General features: G+C 36.8%; 1 pseudogene; it reads left to right on the forward strand.

The window, feature by feature from the left end:
• Positions 1–1,462: 1,462 nt before the first annotated feature.
• On the forward strand, positions 1,463–20,437 carry LOC120157925 (annotated as a pseudogene).
• The last annotated feature ends 693 nt before the right edge of the window (positions 20,438–21,130 follow it).

Here is a 21,130-nt window from a genome sequence, read left to right on the forward strand (position 1 = left end):
TTTCTTGATCTCTTCCTTGATCTTAAGGAGCATTTCAGGTCTCATTCTCATTAGCTTTTATTACACCGATTTTCATTCTGGTTTGATGGGCAGTTTGTGGACTACCATATCCATATCCAGTCCCGAAATGTCTTGATACGACCATGCAAACACATATTTGTATTCTTGAAGTAAGAATATTAAGTTTTGTCTTGCTTTAGTTGAGAGAGATGTGTCAATTTTTACTTCCTTTCTTTCCTCTTCCGTACCTAGATTCAGGACTTCGATTTTCTCTTCATGTGACAATATTTGCTTGTCTTGTCTTTCTACCATCCTTAACAATTGGGAAGATAAACTGCACTCGTCTTCATTGTCACATTAATTAACTTCCCCGAGACAATCAAACTGTTCAAAATCCACTTCCGGGTCAGTATCATCAGTACATGTATTATCATTATCTTGGGACCTGAAGGAGAAATGAAATGTTTATATGTGAGAGGAAAATATCCTACATGGAATGGTCGAAACTTAAATTCCAAAGAGGATAAAATGAAAGAAAATTGAATTCAAAAGAAAAGTACTAAATGAAAAAAAAATTAAGTTCAAAAGAAATAAGGAAAATATTTGTCGTGAAAGAAACTGCAACTTTTATTGAATTTAAAAAAAAATTATTCGCCCTTACAAAAGATCACCCATTACCCTGGGTGTAAGCGAATAGGGATAGTTTAAGTATTACTCTGAAAGAAATTTTAAAACCACAGGTAATTCTTTAGTCATCCAGTTGCTAAGCACCGATCCAGGTGGTAAAGGGAGGATTCCTGACCTGTTCGTATTTTCGGCATTCTCTGTGGTTATAGCGTTAATACTCCAATCTTTCAAAGCAACCTCCAAATATAGTGAAGTCGACCCAAACTTTAAAGGTTTCATAAAGAGGTGGAAAAACCATGGGTTCCCATTGAAAATCTTTCCCGTTTAATCTGGTCGACCTTCTGTCTCAGCCTTTCTGGATTTCTTCATCTTCTGTTATTGGCTGGGCTGAAAACCAAGCCCGAACTGGTCTAGCTTTGTTATAGGAATGATAGGGTTGATCCTTCATTGCAACAGGCTCCCAAATCCTCTTTCCACCTTGGCATCTCTTCCTAAGATCTGTTTGATCTCCATTTTAGTGCATTCGGAGAGCTGGGGTTTAGAAATATTTCATCCTTCAGCCACAAATGTGGCATTCACAAATTCTAAGGAGCGGAACGAACATTCTACCACTTCATTATTTGCTTATATGTATGGGACATTAGTGGTCACACTCGCCACGATATCTTCTTCAACATTAACAATTACCAGAGCCCCATCGATGACAAACTTGACTTTCTCGTGCAGTGTAGATGGTACTGCTCCAGCTTGATGGATCCAAGGTCTTCCCAAAAGGAAGTTGTAGGAAGGCATGATATCCATTACCAAGAATTCAACATTGTAAGTAGCAGGTCAAATGGTTAAAGGCACCTCAATCTTGTCGATTACCTCCCTCTTGGTCCCGTCAAATGCTCGGACCACGCTCTGGCATGTTCTCATATGGGAAACATCTATTGTCAGCCTTTTCAATGTAACTAAGGGCATCACATTTAGAGATGAGCCATTGTCAATTAACACACTCGGTAAGGTGTGCCCCTTACAATGAGTGGTGATGTGTAATGCCTTAGCTCGACATCGTCCTCTAGACAGAATTTCATCATCAGAAAATGAAATAAGATTATCAGCTTGAATATTGTTAACCAATCAATCCATCTTGATGATTGGTATGTCCTGTGGCACAAAGGTCTGATTTAGGACCTTCAAAAGTACTTCTATGTGTGCCTCTGAATTTAGTATCAGTGCCAATATTGAAACACGTGTCAGCAAGGTATGTATTTGGTCTATGATGTTGTACTCACTGTGCTTTAAAAATTTTAGGAATTATATAGTTTCTTTCTCCTTTATTGACTCGTTTATTATCAACACATCCCACTTGAAGGGCTCAAGTGGTCTCTGGGGGGACTTAGTCTATTTGGAAGTAGCGTTTCCCCACGGCATGTTTCACTTCATTGTCATATTCTTTCAGGGTGCTTACTTGGCATTCATACTTCCAAGGCACTAGATTGTTGTCCTTATAGGAAAAAGGTCGAGGTGCTGTGATCACCACCTTTGCTTGTGTTTTCTTTGTTATATTCGCTTTAGGGGTAATTACTAAAGGATGACCCCTGCCATATCTACTTTCGGATGATTCTCCGGTGGCACAAACATCCATTTCTGGAGAGTCTTGGATTTCATCATAGAATTCCAGCTAATTCCTACCCATAATGGGATGGATCAAATCTTTAAACTCTGGGCAATCTTGCACTCCATTCCCTTCTTCATTATGGTAACAACAGTGGTTATTATGAGCCTCTTGAATGCGATGCAATTCTCAATAGTATGCCCTGGCAGTCTACCATGATATTCGCAGTGAGTGTTCACATCATACCATCTGGGGTATGGGGGCTTCATAGGTTCCACCAGGTATGGTGACACTACTTGAGTGTCAAAGAGTTGTTGATACAGTTCCTTGTACGTCATGGGAATAGGATCAAAATACTCATTTTCTCTTTCTTTCCTAAGTTCCCTCAGATTTTAACTAGAAGTATCTGATGGTACAGTTGCAGTTGTTTTTTAGTTAAAGATTGTAACACCTTTGTTGGCATTGTAGGTGTTGATGTTATTAATTTCTCTCTTTTTCTACTTCATAGGAGGTTTCTTACTTGATTCCCCTCCCTCGATCTTGCCTTGTTTTATGGCCGTTTCAATCATTTCCCCGACCATAACTAAGTCAGAGAAATTTCCTGATGTGATTGCAAGCCAAAGTAAGGAGTCTTCAGGGTTTCCACGAAGAGTTTCCTAGTTTCCTTCTCATCCAAGGGTGGATGAACTTGCACAGATAAATCCCTGTATCTCTGTGCATATTGTCTGAAGCTCTCATTATGCTTTTTCTCCATTCTTTGTAGTGTGACTCGATCTGGTCTAATATCGTTTATATGCTTGTATTGTTCTAAGAATGACTTGGCTAGATCTTTACAGGTCTTGATATGAGATCGATTCAGCTGATTGTACCACCGGATGGCTGAACCACACAGACTCTCTTGGAAGCAATGAATCAGGAGCTGATTATTTCCTACATATCATTTCATCTTTCGACAGAACATGATAATGTGAGATGAGGAGCAACTATTCCCATCAAATTTCTCAAACTCGTGAACTTTGAATTTTAGTGGTAGCACTAAATCTGAGACTAAACTCTGTTCTAGAGCACTAACCCCATAATAATTATGGTCCCCTTTAACCACTTTCATTTGGTCTTCCAACAGTTTGATTTTTTATCCATTTTCGTTTCCTTGTCTTCTTCATCAAAATCTGGTATATGGTAGTCATCCAGATTATTCTTAAGGTTGGATAATAAAGTTTGTATCTTTACAGCTGACGAGGTTTTTGCTTTTGCAGTGGACGAGTCCCCTTGTATTCCTGGTAAGATTCCATATGAAATAACTACCTGTGGGGTAGGTGGCATAGCTACCCCTGCCCCAGGCATGTTTTCCCGACTCAAGCTAGATAGACTTGAAAAAATTTGATCAACCAAATACTCTTGGCTTTTAGTGATCATTTCCAAAGTACTTTGGTTATTATGGCTTATCTTTTCTTCTAACTCTCTCTACAACTTCAACATGTTCTCTTCAAGTTGAGTAATTTTGGCCTCCATTTGCCTTTTCTTTATACGAGTGTTTTAAGGATGATGTGTGTCCAAGGCTCGTGGAGGTATATCCGGTGTTTGTTCCCTAGACATTTTCTGTTAGTTAATGTGAATGTAAAAAATATGGAAAATAAAAATGAAATGCAAGATATGAAAATGATGCATGATGTATGAGAATTAGAGGCATTGATCCAGAAACTATCTGTTATTATAAATAATCTTTATTGAGATAAAAATGTCTTATTTTTTTAAGAGATAAAAATATCTTAAAGGTACATTCTGACTAAATCCTCTAAACCTCAAACAGCTTCTAATAGGTTGACAAGTTTTCTTCCTTCTTCTGTCACTGGTTGAATACCTTGTCGGACCATTCCGGCTGCTATTGTTAAACCGTACAAGTGATGAGCTATTTTTCGTACTTGTTCCAAGAAATCTCGGATAACTACATCTCTAGCTTTCACCCTTTGCTGGGTGTGTTCCCAACAAAAATGCCACTAAAATCCTCCATAAAAAGGAACTATCTGAAGCTCACTTGCTTGTTTCTTGAACCCGTCCACAATGGCTTCCAACTCAGCTATGGTTTTGACATCCTGCTCTTGTTGTTTCTGAATAGACTTCTCTAAATCAGTTATCTAGATATTCAAATGTTTATTCTGGTGCTGACAGTCTAACAAACGTCTCTGAGTGGTCTTTAGCTGTTCTTTTAAGGTTTCTCTTTCCTCGTGCCCTTTAAACTTCCTTTTCAGGCTGTTACTTCACTTTTTTAATACTCAGAAGACCTTTTCAGATTGGAATTGCTCTGGACTTGTTCTTGATATCCTTTTCTCAAATCCTCAAGCTCAAAACAAATTCTCTTTTTTTCTTTATCTAACTTGTCTGCCCGATCCTTCTAAGTATCAGTATCCAACTTCCACTAGAATCTTTCAGCCTCGAGTTCCCTTAGACTTTGTTTCATCTCCTGCTTTTTTGGCTTCAAATTATTTTCTTGCTATCTCTAGCTCGGTTGGAACATACTAAAGATGTTCTTTCATGGTTCGAGTGTCTTCATGGTCTGGTATTGGGATGGTGTCATTTTTCCTTGACCTTCACCATTCCAAATAGTCTGGAGTAAGCATGTCCTTAGCGGCCATGATATCCATACAGAACATTTTCTTCCATGACTCATCTACTTTTTTGATATTTTTCTTGTAGTTGTCCCCATGATATGCAAATTTCGATCCAGATATTCAATGTGTTGTTGGGAAAAACTGGCGTGCCCCATATTTTTGAAGTGCCAAAAGTGGAGAGTATCCGACTCCTCCCCATAATCTGAGTAATGTCATAGTTTCTGAATCTCCACATCGGAAAAGAATGTCACTATGGGTCAACCAGGGGGCTCTCCAGACAACATCCCTATCCTGAAGGTGTGTGAATACCTTTGTCCATTTTTCTTTTGGGATGCCTTTGTGCCATTTCAGGGTGAGGAATTCCTCCAAAGGAGAATAAGTGGTGCTAAATCAGTAGTAAGAAATCTCATTAGTCTTCCAGAAGTGACTATGGATCCAAACTTGGAGAAGCTGTGCACACCCTATAAGTCTACATTCTCCAGTCTTTCTGCAGTGGTTGAGGGAGCGAAAAGTTTCAGTTAAAATTATCAGTGCTGGATTAACTCGTTTTAGGAGTTGTTCAAACAGTTCCACCACAGCTGCCTCAATGTACCCCAATGTCTTTGGGAAAATAACCAAACCATAAATGCCCAGTGCAAAAATATCATTTGCCTTCTATTTATCAGGGTGATACTTCATTAGTTGCTTGATATGAGTCCAAGAAATTCTTTCTCCATTAACTTTATGTTGAATCCAGTCAGTTACCCATTTCTCATCTACCCCGCCACTTTTGCCAACTTGTTCTTGAAAGGCTGACTCTTGAAGTGCTTGATGTAAACCCGACCCATTCTGATTCCTTCGTAGTATAACAAAGCAGTATATTCTTCAATTGTGTGTACCATGTCTTCTTGGTTAAATGTGAAGCAGTTGTACCCCGGATTCCATAATTGTAATACGGCTTAAATTAGGGGCCCATCGGTCTTGACATAGAGTAGAAGTGGCATATCACCATACCGTTGGCAGAACCTCCCTTTCTGGTCACTTTTCCAGCTGTCCTAAATACTTGGTAATTCTTAAACACCATTCTGCTTTAGGCTGACAGAAACATAGCTAACCAGATCTAACACATAATTTCCTTGCAAATTGTCTTCCTTTTATTTCTGAGACTTTTCGGACCATAGTCGTACCTCGGCATTTTTAATGTCTTGCATTACAACCCCTTTGTCCATAAATGCGGATTATTTATGTGTAACAAACACTTTATTGGACCAATTACCTCTTTTTATGATGTAAATGATAAAAAAGCAATCATGAAAGAAAAATCAGTTAGTAAGATATAAATAATAATGATAAAAGCAAAAATTGACAAACTGCATGCTTTTAACCGGAAGTAAAACATCCTAGGTTTTAAAATGGAGTTTCGGGGTGGGCTCTAATTCCCTGTAGTCTCCCAGTTTAGGTTCTAAAGAAGGTACCCAAGTTCTCCTTGTAGGTGCCCACTTGGGATTGCCAAACCCTTAGTCCTAAGCCCATTACAAGCCTATGTGGACTAACTTAAACTTGAGAGGAAACATTCCCTTATTTCTGTGCGGTGAATAAATTTACGCGAAGACATAAGGTATATGAATCCCGAAGGTTACTTGCTAGGCCTATGCGGAGAATAAATTCTCACGAAAGCGTCGCTTTCACCCCCACTTAAAAGGGTTCAGAGCTCGGGTATAGAGCCTAAGATGAAAACTTTTTCAAAAATCTGAAATCATTGAGAAAAATGTCAGTACAACTATTTATTTGAAAATAATCAAAGATAAATAATTGGAATCAAATAAATAAATTTAAATTTACTATTTTCGCATAAAAAGACAACCGAAAATTAATTCTGGCTTGACTCACTTACCTATCCCCAGGAGAGTCACCAAGCTGTCGCGGCCGTCTTTTGGTTGGGCTCGGAATTGGGCTTCGACTTGTAATAATGGGTTAGAGTCACCACCGATCATTTTAAAAACATTTAGGTGGATCAGACACCATCTTACCTAGTCTGCGTTTTACCAGAAATGTGTCGGGTTCGGGAGTCGGTTACAGTCAAGGAAGGATTAGCATCCTTGTACTGCCCTTTCGGTACCAATTAATTCGTCGGTTGTCTTAATTGCAAAAATTAAAATTTAAATCGATTGAAAATATACCCAAAAAGTTGAAAATGTTAGATAAGAAAAAATAAATAAATATAAAATAAATCAAATATATATATATAATATTAAATCTGAAGAGACAAAAAACATTTTGATGGTATAGATCTCGAACAGCCTCTGACAAGTTGATTCGTCTTCCATCTTTTTTCTGTCACCGGTTGAATATCATGTAGAACCGTTTCGGCTCCTTTGGTTAAACTGTGCAAGTGACGAGCTGTTTGTCCCAAAAAAGTCTCAAAGGACTGCATCTCCGGTTTTCACTCTCTACTGAGTTTGTTCCTAACGAAAATGCCATTGGAGTCCTCCCTCGACAGGAACTATCTGAAGCTTGCTTCTTGAGTTTGTCTATAGTGGCCTGTTATCTTTGAAGGAGCTCTTCAAGTCAATAACCTTTTCTCGTCTTGCCTCTGCAACATTTGTCAGCTCAAAAAGTCGACTTTTGGTGTGCATAGTATGAATTTCGATCCATTCTGAGTGTTCTCTGACCATAGCTAGACTTCTGAGTTTTTCATCTCTTGTATTATAACCCCTTTGTCCATTAATGCAAATTATTTACGTTTAACGAACACGTTTTCGGTGGATCAACACCTCTTTTGAATGAATGATGCAAAAGATGGAAATAAAATAAAAGAGAGCAAAAATGAAAAGAGTTAGTGAGGTAAAGATAATTATAACTATTTTATTAATTTTCATGTTGGAATTTCCGTCAAATATTAACTAGTATTGACAAAATTTTAAAAAGTCAGTGGTGACCTTTCGTCGTCAGAGGTGGGGCGATGAGAGGGAGAGGAAAGAAATGGGTGATTTGATTTTTTAATTTTTTTCTTTTTTAAAAAATATTTTTTTACTATAAAAAATAAAAAAATATAGCGGTAGACACTTAAAAATGTAACGAAAAAAATGTTAGACACTTATTTTTAGAAAAAAATTCTTTATGCACTAAAAACTTTATTTGGAGGCCCGTTTCATAAAAATTCTCTGTTTTGATTCAGCTCTGAATTTTCAAATAAAATTATTATAGAAAATATATCAAAATATTAACATATAATTTTTTTTTAAATAAATCATAATAGTCTGAAGACTTATATAGAAATTAGATTGGGCGCAAATAATATATGATGAGGGTTTGGGTGTGTCGCGACCGTCTTTCGGTTGGGCCTGAAATTGGTCTTCGACTTGAAATAATGGGCTAGAGTCGCCACCGATCATTTTAAAAACATTTAGGTGGATCGGACACAATCTTACCTAGTTTGTGTTTTACTAGAAATGTGTCGGGTTCGGGAGTCGGTTATAGTCAAGGAAGGATTAGCACCCTTGTATTGCCATTTCGGTACCAATTAATTCGTCGGTTGTCTTAATTGCGAAAATTAAAATTTAAATCGAAAATTAAAAATTCAATTCAAACTAATTACATTTGATCGATTGAAAATACACCTAAAAAGTTAAAAATGTTAAATAAGAAATAATAAATAAATATTAAATAAAACAAATATATATAATATTAAATGAATCAAAGGGAAAAATAAAAAAATAAAAAAATGTAAAATTCTAAAAGTAATAAAAAATAAAAAAATAAGAAGTAAAAAATATAAAATTAAAAATAATAAAAAATGCTAAAATTAAAAAAATAAAACCAACTTTTTACACATACTATGATGGAGAATTTTATAACAATGTAAAGTCAACCCTTTAGAGAACCAAGCAGTGCTGCTGCGAGAAACAGTGAGCATCAAAGTCATCAAAGCTGAAGTAGTGGAAGAGTGATACGACAACATCGATTCCAAGAAGAAACACGCTTCAATTGGACACCTGAAAATGCAGTTAGAGAGAGGAACCCTTGATGAGACACAAAACGACGATGGTGCAGCGCTGGATTGTGGAGCGAATCGAGCCGCAGCGTTGCGAGCTGAACTTGATCGGAAAACTTTTATTCCTTCAAGTGCTCCAAAGATTTAGAAGCCTTTCAGGACTAGGCGAAGTAGAGTAGGGGAATAAGCATAAATGGGAAAACGATAATGGGCCAAAGGCTAAAATAAAAGAAAGAACCCTCTTTGTCCAAATCAATGGCTTGTTCCAATAGCTGTCTCTGTTACTTTCCCCCTTGCTTGCCTTTAAATAGCCTAGTGATTGGCTATTTTTAGAGACGTTTTAGAGTCCCACTTGGACTCAAATGCCTTAGTTTTTAGTGTTTCAATAGGACTCAAATACGTTGGCTTGTTTTCTGAATCCCACTAAATCGAGGTTGTTAAATCGTGGTGGTTGAGTGTGGGGCTTACAAAAATAATAAAATAAATAATAATAATAATAATAAATAATAAAATATTTTTGTAGACCATGACAAAAACGGGTGTCTACAGCTGCCCCTCTTTGCACATTTTTGTGTTAACAAGAATAGGGCAAAGATGAAAAAAGACAACCATTTTTGCCTGATTCTCTTTGATTTGAAACTTGATAGTGTTTGTTGTAACACTAATTCGATCCATTGGGCACGATATCCTTCTTCGTGAATTTGAAATCATGGGTGACTCATTCGTTGTGAAGTTAAGTTAAACTGTAAAATCCTGAGCACGATATCCTTCATTGTGAAGTCGAAATCGTAGGTGAATCGAAAAGTGTCTCTTTGTTGCCAATCTTAGTCGACCTTGGTATTCTTCTCGATTTAAAGACCTGGGTGTGAAAATTTGACCGGAAAGTAGTTCATTGTTGATGCAACGCAGTTGATACGCCCTTGAGCTGAATGGAATCGAACTCGAAAGACTTCATTGATAGATATCCCTTCTTGCCTTGAGCTATACTATACTAAGCTAAGAGATTGCCCCAGATCTTCCTCTTGACTTAAAGACCTTGGTTTAAACTTCAACCGGAGAGTAATTCCTTGCTGATACCATATGATTGATACGTCATCGAGCTGAACGGAATCGAGCTCGACATTTTTTGTTAACAGATAGCCCTTCTTGCCTTGTGCTATGCTGTAAATTTGTTATGCCCTTGAGCTTAATGTAATCAAACTCGAGGGTTTGTTGAAAGATGCCCCTTCATTGTGAAGTTGAGCTTTGAAATGGATATCATTTGTTGTGAAGTTGAAATTCAATCTAAAGATGGATGTTGTTGGTGGGCATGATGCCCTTCGTCGTGAAGTTGAAATCGTGGATGACCCATTTGTTATGAAGTTGAGCCTTGAATTGGATATCCTTCGCCGTGAAGTTGAAATCCAATCTAAAGATTAATGTTGCTGGTGGGTACGTTATCCTTCGTCGTGAAGTTGAAATCGTGGATGACCCCTTCGTTATGAAGTTGAGCCTTGAATTGGATATCCTTCGCCGTGAAGTTGAAATCCAATCTAAAGATTAATGTTGCTGGTGGGTATGTTATCCTTCGTCGTGAAGTTGAAATCGTGAATGACCTATTCGTTATGAAGTTGAGCCTTGAATTGGATATCCTTCGTCGTGAAGTTGAAATCCAATCTAAAGATGAATATTACTGGTGGGCACGATATCCTTCGTCATGAAGTTGAAATCGTAGATGGCTCATTCGTTGTGAAGTTGAGCCTTGAATTGGATATCCTTCTTCGTGAAGTTGAAATCCAATCTAAAGATGAATGTTGCTGGTGGCATGATATCCTTCGTCGTGAAGTTAAAATCGTGGATGGCCCATTCGTTGTGAAGTTGAGCCTTGAATTGGATATCATTCGTCGTGAAGTTTAAATCCAATCTAAAGATGAATGTTGTTGGTGGGCACGATATCCTTCGTCATGAAGTTGAAATCGTGGATGGCCCCTTCGTTGTGAAGTTGAGCCTTGAATTGGACATCCTTCGTCGCGAAGTTGAAATCCAATCTAAAGATGAATGTTACTGGTGGGCACGATATCATTCATGGTGAAGTTGAAATTGTGGATGACCCTTTCGTTGTAAAGTTGAGCCTTGAATTGGATATCCTTCGTCGTGAAGTTGAAATCCAATCAAAAGATGAATGTTGTTGGTGGGCACGATATCCTTCGTCATGAAGTTGAAATTGTGGATGGCCCTTTCGTTATGAAGTTGAGCCTTGAATTGAATATCCTTCGTTGTGAAGTTGAAATCCAATCTAAATATTAATGTTACTGGTGGGCACGATATCCTTCGCTGTGAAGTTGAAATCATGGATGGCCCCTTCGTTGTAAAGTTGAGCCTTGAATTGGATATCCTTCATCGTGAAGTTGAAATCAATCTAAAGATGAATGTTGCTTCGAGTTCAATATCCTTCGTTATGAAGTTGAAATTGACTCTAAGTGAAACTAGAAAGTTGTTTGTTGATAGACAGCTTTTCTCGACTTAATATGTGCTGTAAATTTCCTCTAAATGAAGGATGGCTCCCATCCGTGGGTTTAAACTGATCATAATTCTTTGGATAACTCCCTTTCATCGGAAAGCCAAGTTTTGTCAGCTGGATATCCTCCATCGTGGAGTTGAAATATGGTTTGAAAACGTGAACTGGATCCATTCTGAATTGGCTCTCGAACCCGTCTGAAGTTCATTCTAAGATCTGTCACTCTTTCAATATGTAAAATTAATTAAGGTGTAGCTCATCGCTGTTGAGTTAAGCAACCACCATCGATTTTTTACAAACTATTTTGAATCAAGTATATTTCGCCTTGAAGTTGAAACTTGACTCTAAAGCTACAAAAATTATGTATGTGAAAAAAAAAACAAATGTGATGCTCTTAAATATAACTAAGATGCATGCAACATGAATTGGCTCTGTTTTTATCTTCTGGATGGAGCCTCATTTTGTATGTCGGTCTTGTACTCAGAATCGACCATGCCCCATTTTCTTCTCGGGTTGCAGCCTTTCACATTTGAGACTGTCCTGTTTGAAAATGTTTTTTTTCCTTTCTCTTATTTTAGGAGGGAAGAAAAAAGATATAAAAATGTAAGAATTCTGTAAAACATTGCCCCTCAATCTAGGCTCGCAATCGAATCAAATCATAAACATGAGTTCAAAGAATATCAAAAGAATCAATAGCTCTTTACCGCTTTCAGAGTTATAGATCTTTGTCAAATAATCAAATGGATGAGTTGGCTTTAGGTTGACCTAAGGTTTCAACCATAAAAAATGTCATTTTTTTGTCATTGCAAGATGTTTTTTCTTTGGCTTTGCATTTTAATTGGATGCAGACAAAATGACGCAACTAGCATGATCAATTACTAAACCTTCTATTTCGGTCCTCTGAAATCTTCCATTTGTTCAAGTTTCATAGGCTCCTCTAACAATGGTAGTGCCGAAATATCGGTCTAAAGATGAAATTCCTGCCGTGTAAAGTTGACTCTGACTCCCTTAGTCTAGAAACTCCTTATTTAAAGCTACTAGGATCCATAAAGCTAGGGCGTTTAACAAATTTCTCTAGAGGGACAACTTAATATTATAATCACCTTTATCAGGCTAGCTGAATATTATCCATAAAGTTGGGCGTTTAACCAATTGCTCTAGAGGGACAACTCAAGCTTTATTTTAAATTATAATCACCTTTATCAGGCTAGCTGAATTTTATCCATAAAGTCGGGGCGTTTAACCAATTGCTTTAGAGGGACAGCTCAAGCTTTATTGTATATATATAATATTATAATATGGGTATAAGGCTCCAATTTCTTAAGTTTGTCAAGAAGAACCTGTTATAGCCTATGTGTTGTTGAAAGTCAAGGAATCTCATCTTTAGAGTTCAATTTCCAAGCAACTGACCTAAACTAGATTCGCTTACCCGACTATTTCATCTGTTAAGATCATTATCATCATTGAACGTCTTAAACAAAAAGTATAGTAATGTCATATGCAAAAGATGTCCCATGTTGTCTGCACCTATACACATCTAAATACCAAGCCTTATGAAGGGAGGAGGCTATATTGGTTATTTGCAAGAGAATGGTACGGTGTTTGAGCGTATTTTTAGGTAAGGTCAAAGTCCTTGTTTTACCGACTTTTAATCGTGTTACTTTGTCAAAGATCTGTAACTCTGACATTTTTAAATGTCACCGATTGAAAAGATTCAAACATTTTGATGGTATAGATCTCGAACAGCCTCTGACAAGTTGATTCGTCTTCCATCTTTTTTCTGTCACCGATTGAATATCAGTAGAACCGTTCCGGCTCCTTTGGTTAAACTGTGCAAGTGACGAGCTGCTTGCCCCAAAAAAGTCTCGAAGGACTGCACTCCGATTTTCACTGTCTACTGAGCTTGTTCCTAACGAAAATGCCATTGAAGTCCTCCCTCGACATGAACTATCCGAATCTTGCTTCTTGAATTTGTCTATAGTGGCCTGTTGTCTTTGAAGGAGCTCTTCAGGTCAATAACCTTTTCTCGTCTTGCCCCTGCAACATTTGCCAGCTCAAAAAGTCGACTTTTGGTGTGTATAGTGTGAATTTCGGTCCATTATGAGTATTATCTGACCATAGCTGGACTTCTGAGTTTTTCATCTCTTGTATTATAACCCCTTTGTCCATTAATGCAAATTATTTACATTTAACGAACACGTTTTCGGTGGATCAACACCTCTTTTGAATGAATTATGCCTATTATCGAGCACACTTCCGTCTAAAGTTCAGGGGTTAAAATAAAAATTAAATCTTTCTACTAACGTACCACATCATCAAACTAACAACAACTTACGTCTCAGTGACCAAATCTTAATAAAACGATAACATAAGTGACCAAAACCTATGTTTTTTAAATTTAGTTGAGTAAGAGTATACAAATAGTAAACGAAAGTGATCAATCATTTAATTTACCCTTAATTATAATACAATTAATTTCGTACATCATTAATTTTATTATTTTCAATTATTTCATGTATTTTAGATATGTTTCATTCATGATATTCAATAATGTAGTTACATTGCGTATTTGATTTAAATTAAAAATATTATTTTATTAGAACAATAACGAGATAGTCTCCTAAATAATTGGAGTGAAATATTCGTTAATTGTTTTTGAAACAAAAGGACATTTTTTTAAAACCATGTAAATTATATAATTTAATTCTGAAATGAAGCTAATTTTGTTTATTTCCAAATAAAATGCAATATTTTTATATTAACTTGCATGAATAAGGTTCGCAATTTAAATTTGGTTCGAACTTGTAATTACACTATTAAAATAACATAATCGACTCTCGAATCTATTTATTTTTATTCTCTAGTTTTTAAATGTGGACTTGATAAAATTATTTTTAGAAACGAGGGTTTCAAGAATCTTTCTTTTCAAAAATAATTTTATAAGTATTCGATCATATCTAACTCCAAAGAGTGATGATTCTATTTTATTTTAAAATTTGAGTTTTTTTAAAAATTTTTGAATATACATATTTTCAAACAAAAATCATCGAATTTAAAGAGTATTATGGAAAAACATATTGGGTTCAGTTTAAGCCCAAAATTAAATAGGTTAATTTTATCGAGCTTTAAATTAGCACATTTATTAATCAAATTAGCATATTTGAAATGACCGTCCAGCTCAGTTGGTAGAGCGCAAAGTTGTTAATTTTGAGGTTGTGGGATCGAGTCCTACGAAGGGCATTTCATAATTCGGAGGTCACTCACGAAAGCTGCTTTCAACCTGACGTTGAGGCAGCCTACTATCCTACTTCCCATTACCCTCATTACATATGAGAATAAGACTTGGCTAATATTAATCAAAGTCCATAGAAAACACACAAAAGTTGAAGGAGAGAAACCTTTGCTTAAACCCTTGAAACTGTTACCAAACTGCCAGAGCAAAAAGAAGCAACACCAAAACTCTATCTCCTAATGTTTCCTCTCGCGGCTCCTCTCTCTTCGTAAACTGTGTCGCCTCCTCCCCTTCTTCACTGGTAAAATATTTTTTTCCATTCTCTTTCCTTTTTCATTTATTGTGATGGATGCTCCGTTTTATTTTGTAGCTTTGATTGAAGCAATACCTGAAAGTTCCGTTTAGATATAATATATATTCTTTTCTGAATAATAAACTTGCCCGATGTTGTTTTGGCATTGATAAATTAGGAACTTTTAAAAAATTGTGAACTGTAATAGTAACAACCAAATGGAGTCTTAAAGTGCTTCATGCATTCTTAGCGATTTTCATAAAAATTAGTATGAGCGAATGAAAATAAGGTTTAAATTGCAGGTGGCAAGTGGTTATGCTGATGGTAGTATAAGGATTTGGAATTGTGATAAAGGAAGTTGTGAGACTACATTGAATGGTCATAATGGGGCTGTGACTGCTTTAAGGTACAATAAGGTTGGATCTTTACTTGCTTCCGGAAGTAAAGACAATGATATTATATTGTGGGATATTGTTGGTGAGACGGGTCTTTTTCGCCTTCGTGGGCATCGTGATCAGGTTTGTCATTTGTAAATCTTTTTATTAAAGTTAAGAACTTATCGTGGTATTTGTTAACTGTATATGTTTTAATTTCTTTGCATTTTGCAACTTGCAGATCACGGACCTTGTTTTCCTTGATTCTGGTAAAAAAAACTTGTTACTTCTTCCAAGGATAAATTTTTGCGAGTGTGGGATCTTGAAACTCAGCATTGTATGCAAATAGTTAGCGGCCATCATAGTGAAATTTGGTCTATTGATGTTGACCCAGATGAAAGATACCTGGTCACTGGTTCAGCAGATCTTGAACTCGGATTATTTTACAATGTAAAGCATGAGTTGATGAGTGGAGAGTCTATGGTGAATGTAACTGCAGCTAAAACTGGGAATGACCGTGAGTTATCTACTCAAAATAAGTGGGAAGTTCTGAAGCCCTTTGGTGAAATTACGCGACAAAGTAAGGATAGGGTTGCGACTGTGAGGTTTAGCAAGTCGGGAAATCTGCTTGCTTGTCAGGTGGCAGGAAAAACTGTTGAACTATTCCTTGTACTTTACGAAGTTCAATCCAAGCGCGAAGCAAAACAAAGACTTAAAAACAGGAAGAAAGAGAAGAAGTCTGCAAAAATGGAAGTTGAAGAAACTGAAAATGTGGAAGCAAATCATGATACTGAAGGAGCTGGGAATACATTGGTTGTTACAGTTCCTGATGTTTTTAAGCTTCTTCCAACTATTCTAGTCAGCAAAAAGATATGTTCCATCTCTTTTTGTCCAGTCACTCCAGAGAGTTCACTAGCTAGTTTAGCATTGTCTTTGAATAATAACTTGCTGGAGTTTTATTCAATTAAAAGGGATGGAAGTGAAAAAACACTTTCTATTAAGCTTGAAAGAACACTTTCTATTGAGCTTGAAGGACACCGTTCCTATGTTAGAAGTGTCACACTTAATTCAGACAATAGTTTTTTGATGTCAACCAGTCACAATGCTGTGAAGATTTGGAATCCAAGTACTGGTTCTTGCCTTAAAACAATTGATTCTGGCTATGGACTCTGTGGTCTAATTGTACCCCATAACAAATATGGAATTGTTGGCACTAAAGATGGGGAAATTGAAATTATTGACATTGATAATGGTACTTGCAGTGAAGTTGTTGGAGCTCATGGTGGCTCTGTACAGTCAATTGCTACCATTCCAAATGGAAATGGCTTTGTTACTGGCAGTGCAGACCATGATGTATAGTTCTGGGAATACATCAACCAAAAACCTGGTCAAGTGTGTTCCTCATACCTTCATCACCTACTTCAACATTTTTCAGCATCTAACTCCATTTATTCATATATTTTCCCTAATTCTCATCTTGTTTAGCTTTGCCTTGATACAATGGAATGTATAACACATCCTTTATTACAAATCTAGTCATCATGCTGAGTTAACAGATGAGTGATGCTAGGTTGGTCTTGTTGATTTTCAGGATTCCAAAAGCCTTACTATATTAAATGTGAGGACTATGAAAATGAATGATGATGTTTTAGTGGTTGCCGTTAGCCCAGATGCTAAATATGTTGCTGTTGCATTGTTGGATTGCACTGTAAAGGTAAGGAATGTTCGACTTATCCTTCTCTCTTTTGAATTTACTTTGTCCACTGTTGGTTGGTTTGATGAATTTATTTTGTTATGGTTTGATGAATTTATTTTGTTATTGTTTTCCTAGAATTTGTAAATGGAAGCATCATGCAGTTTCCTGCTCAACTTGTAAAACATGAAGTTGATTTATATAGTTGCCCTTTCCTACCATCTCAGTTTTTGTCTATGGCTTCAGCCCTCTGTATAAAACCTTCTATAGCTCATGATTTAAATGTGAGAATTAGATGTGACCTTGCATCTATCTGTATGCCACCGCACTAATCATGTCTTGCAAAGATTGGTTTATATGTGCTAATTAAATCTGTTGATTTCAACAATGTTTGTTTTCAGATTCTTTCTCTCTAAACATGTTCTGGTATAAGCTTCCGATGGAAAAAATAAAGTTTAAACAACTGAATAACTCCCCAATTTGACTTCATAATAGCATGTAGGATATTGTATTGTCAATCAGGATGTGCGAGTCAACTTGTTTTGCACTACTATGGGGGCTATAATGATAAAAATGATTTTCAGTTCCCTTTTTATGCAGATCCTTTTTATGGATTCATTCAAAATTTTCCTTTCCTTATACGGCCACAAACTTCCTGTCCTATGTATGGATATTTCATCAGATGGAGATTTAATTGTAACTGGGTCTGCAGATAAGAATTTGAGGATTTGGGGCTTGGATTTTGGCGATTGCCACAAATCCATCTTTGCACATGCTGACAGGTTTTGTATGATTTTAATTATTATGGAATGCAAAAGTTTTCTTAATCCTAAATTGTTTATGTGGTTTTGGTGAACCTTTTGATCACTAATTCTGATGAGGTAATTTTTCAGTGTTATGGATGTTCAATTTGTCCACAACACACATTACATGTTCAGTGTTGGGAAAGATCATCTTTTGAAGTACTGGGATGCTGATAAGTTTGAGTTGCTTTTAACGCTTGAGGGACATCATGCTGCTGTTTGGTGCCTTGCAGTCAGCAACCGTGGTTACTTTGTTGTTACAGGATCTCATGACCGGTCTATTCGCCATTGGGATCGTACTGAGGAGCCATTTTTTATTGAGGTATTTTCGAATTTTTTGCTGTGTACCAGAAGTGAATTTCTTGGCTCAGGAATGAGAATGCCATTGTTAAGCTAGTTCTTCTCACCGCATTTGTGATTACTTTTAGAGATGGATTTTCTTCTTTTTGTATTTAACCCTGCTTGAGTGTGCAGGAAGAAAAAGAGAAAAGATTGGAAGAAATCTTCGAGGCTTACATGGACGATACATTTGAAGACAGACATGTACCGAAGGAAGAACTTCCAGAAGAGGGAGCTGTTGCATTAGCAGGGAAGAGAACTCAGGAAACCCTGACAGCCACTGATTCAATTATTGATGCACTAGAAGTGGCAGAAGTGGAGTTAAAACGAATAGCTAGCATGAGGTATTCTTCTCTTGCTTTGGTCCGTTTCTTCTATACTGACGTGTTAATGTCTTTAACTGGCTTGTTTAAATTTGGGGAAAAACTGGAATAACCATAAATATCCAGACTAGGATATGATCTGGACTGAGACCCCACACATGGTATTTATGCATGCCGGGACTCGTACCTGAAACATTAAGGTTTCTAGGGCCTTAACCTTTCCATTGACGCCAAAGTTGTATTTTGATCATCAATGGTTGACACTTTTAAATAATTTTTTTCTTCCCCCAAGGAAGAAGGGGAAAAGGAAGAGAAAGCTGTTAACTATATTTGGGGTGGTGTGGTTGCTCGTTACTTTCCCTATCCACTATATTGAGTGTCAGCACAAAGGTTACTTTTTTTACTTGTAGAAAGATACAACTGCCAAGATGATAATTCTGTCTTGCAGAGATGATTTTCATTTTGCTCAGAAATGCTTGTTGGAATAATTTGGAAAATTTGTACAGCAGCAGAAAATGCTAGAAGAAAACTGAAAGAGCCTAAATTTTTCAATAGTTGCGTTGCAGTTAATTTGTTCACTAAGTTATATTTCAGGAGGAGCAGGCCAGAGGAAAAGTTGCTGAATTCCAACCGAATCTGATTATGCTTGGGTTATCCCCATCGGATTATGTCCTTCGTGCTTTCTCAAATATTAGCACCAATGATCTGGAGCAGACTTTACTGGTAATTGAACATTATGCATGGGATATGCTCTAGTTCTAGTCCAACATTCTGGAAAAGATGATATGTTATTTCATCCATGTTTTCAAGTGCATGCATGGAGACAGTTACACACCTGCAATCAGACCTATGAGGATTAAGCTCATAATTGAAGCATCTGGATAAGCAGTTTTTGTCATTTATCTTTTTGTGATCCACCTGAATGTGACTGTTTTTTTCATATCGTAGTCCATGGTCTTCTACTGTTTAGTTAATATTTGCCTAATAATGGGACCAAAGACCCTCATCAACTGAAATTCTAGTCACTTTAAAGAGAGTTTCTTTTCATATTTCAGCCATGTTAATAGCCAAGTTAAATTCATATATGGAGGCTGGATTATCTATGTCTAGTAGTTAAATTGAACTTGTCCATGCGGTACAGTACGGATAGGATCTTCTCATCTTTCCCGTATCTTATTATTTATCTCAATATCTGAGTCGAAGTTGTTTTATGGCTAGGCATTACCATTCTCAGATGCCCTCAAGCTGCTCTCTTATACGAAGGACTGGACTTCAAATCATGACAAGGTTGGCCTCTATGCTCTTATAACTGTGCTTATGGTTGGATGTTTTGGTAAATGCTCTCTCTCTGTGACGCGTTTGATGTTAGGAAAGCATACGTCTTATGCGTCTGAGCGCTAGACTTGTAATACTTACTGGTGTTATTACAATATATGCTGTTTGTGCAGGTTGAACTGGTTTGCAGGATTGTTACGCTTTTGTTGCAGACACACCATAGTCAGTTAATTAGTACCCCATCTGTCAGACCAGAGTTGGCTGTTCTGAAAGAGATTATTTATGCAAGAGTTAAGGTAAATTTGTACTTCGGATTATGATTGTTTAAAACCTGCGCATTCACTTGGAGCAAAAACATTCAGTTCTGCAACTAGTAGCCTTAATGATCTCTCTTTCATTTCTACTGTTGAATTTAAGTTCAAAATGGTCACATAATCCATAAATTTTTGATTTGGGAAAACTTAAGGATCTATTTCAATGACATAAACTTTGAATTTCTCAGGAATGCCATGATACTCTTGGTTTCAACCTTGCAGCAATGGATCATCTAAAGGTTTGTAAAATGGCTTTTCCAATATTATCAATTCAATTTCTAATACAGCGCAGAAACTTAATTTTATGCCCAACTGTTGCATGTTATTTGATTTCAGCAATTGATGGCTTCAAGATCAGACGCTCTATTCCGAGATGCAAAGTCGAAGTTGGTAGAGATACGTTCCCAGCAGTTGAAGCGTTTAGAAGCAAGAACGGAGGCCAAAACAGAAAAAACGAAAAAAGAAGAAACATAAGAAGTAGAGTGATGATCTCCAAGATGGGAAAACTTTCATTATTTATTTTCATAAGAAACATCTTCATTTTTAGATTTTCATGACCAGTTTGTCTATACGCATGGATCAGAAAGAATACTGAAATGGGGTTTTATAATTAATTATTATTATTATTAATGTCTATATTACAATTATGCCTAACCCGAGGAGGAAATACAAGTCAGGTACAAAGGCATTCAGCTCAAGAGCAACAAAATAGAAAAAAGAAGACATTGGGGATGTGGCCTAGAGATGAACATTTGTCGGATTTCAATCCGATCCGGATCGGTTTTTATCCGATCCGGTTTTTTCTCATAGAAAAAAAACCGGTTTATAAAATAACCGGTTCGGTTTTTAACCGGTTTGGAGGGCCGGATATCCTAACCGGTGTAACCGGTTTCGGTTTTAAAAAAACCGGTTTTTTTAAAAAACCGGTTATAAAAAAACCGATTTTAATATTCCAGATTACTCATAGGGAACCGATTCCCCCCCAAGGGGGTACCGATTCCTCACTGAATGGTTTGGCTCCGAGATTTCCAGAATGCTCGGAGGGAACCGATTCCCCCATAGGGGGTACCGATTCCCCCCTATTCAACGGTCGAAATATTTGAATTTTACACTTAGGGAACCGATTCCCTATGAGGGTACCGATTCCCCCACGCTCCAAGCATTTTTATTAAATGTTTT

Source organism: Hibiscus syriacus, unplaced genomic scaffold (genome assembly GCF_006381635.1).
Source record: "Hibiscus syriacus cultivar Baekdansim isolate YM2019G1 unplaced genomic scaffold, ASM638163v2 tig00111278_pilon, whole genome shotgun sequence".
Classification (NCBI taxonomy): domain Eukaryota; kingdom Viridiplantae; phylum Streptophyta; class Magnoliopsida; order Malvales; family Malvaceae; genus Hibiscus; species Hibiscus syriacus.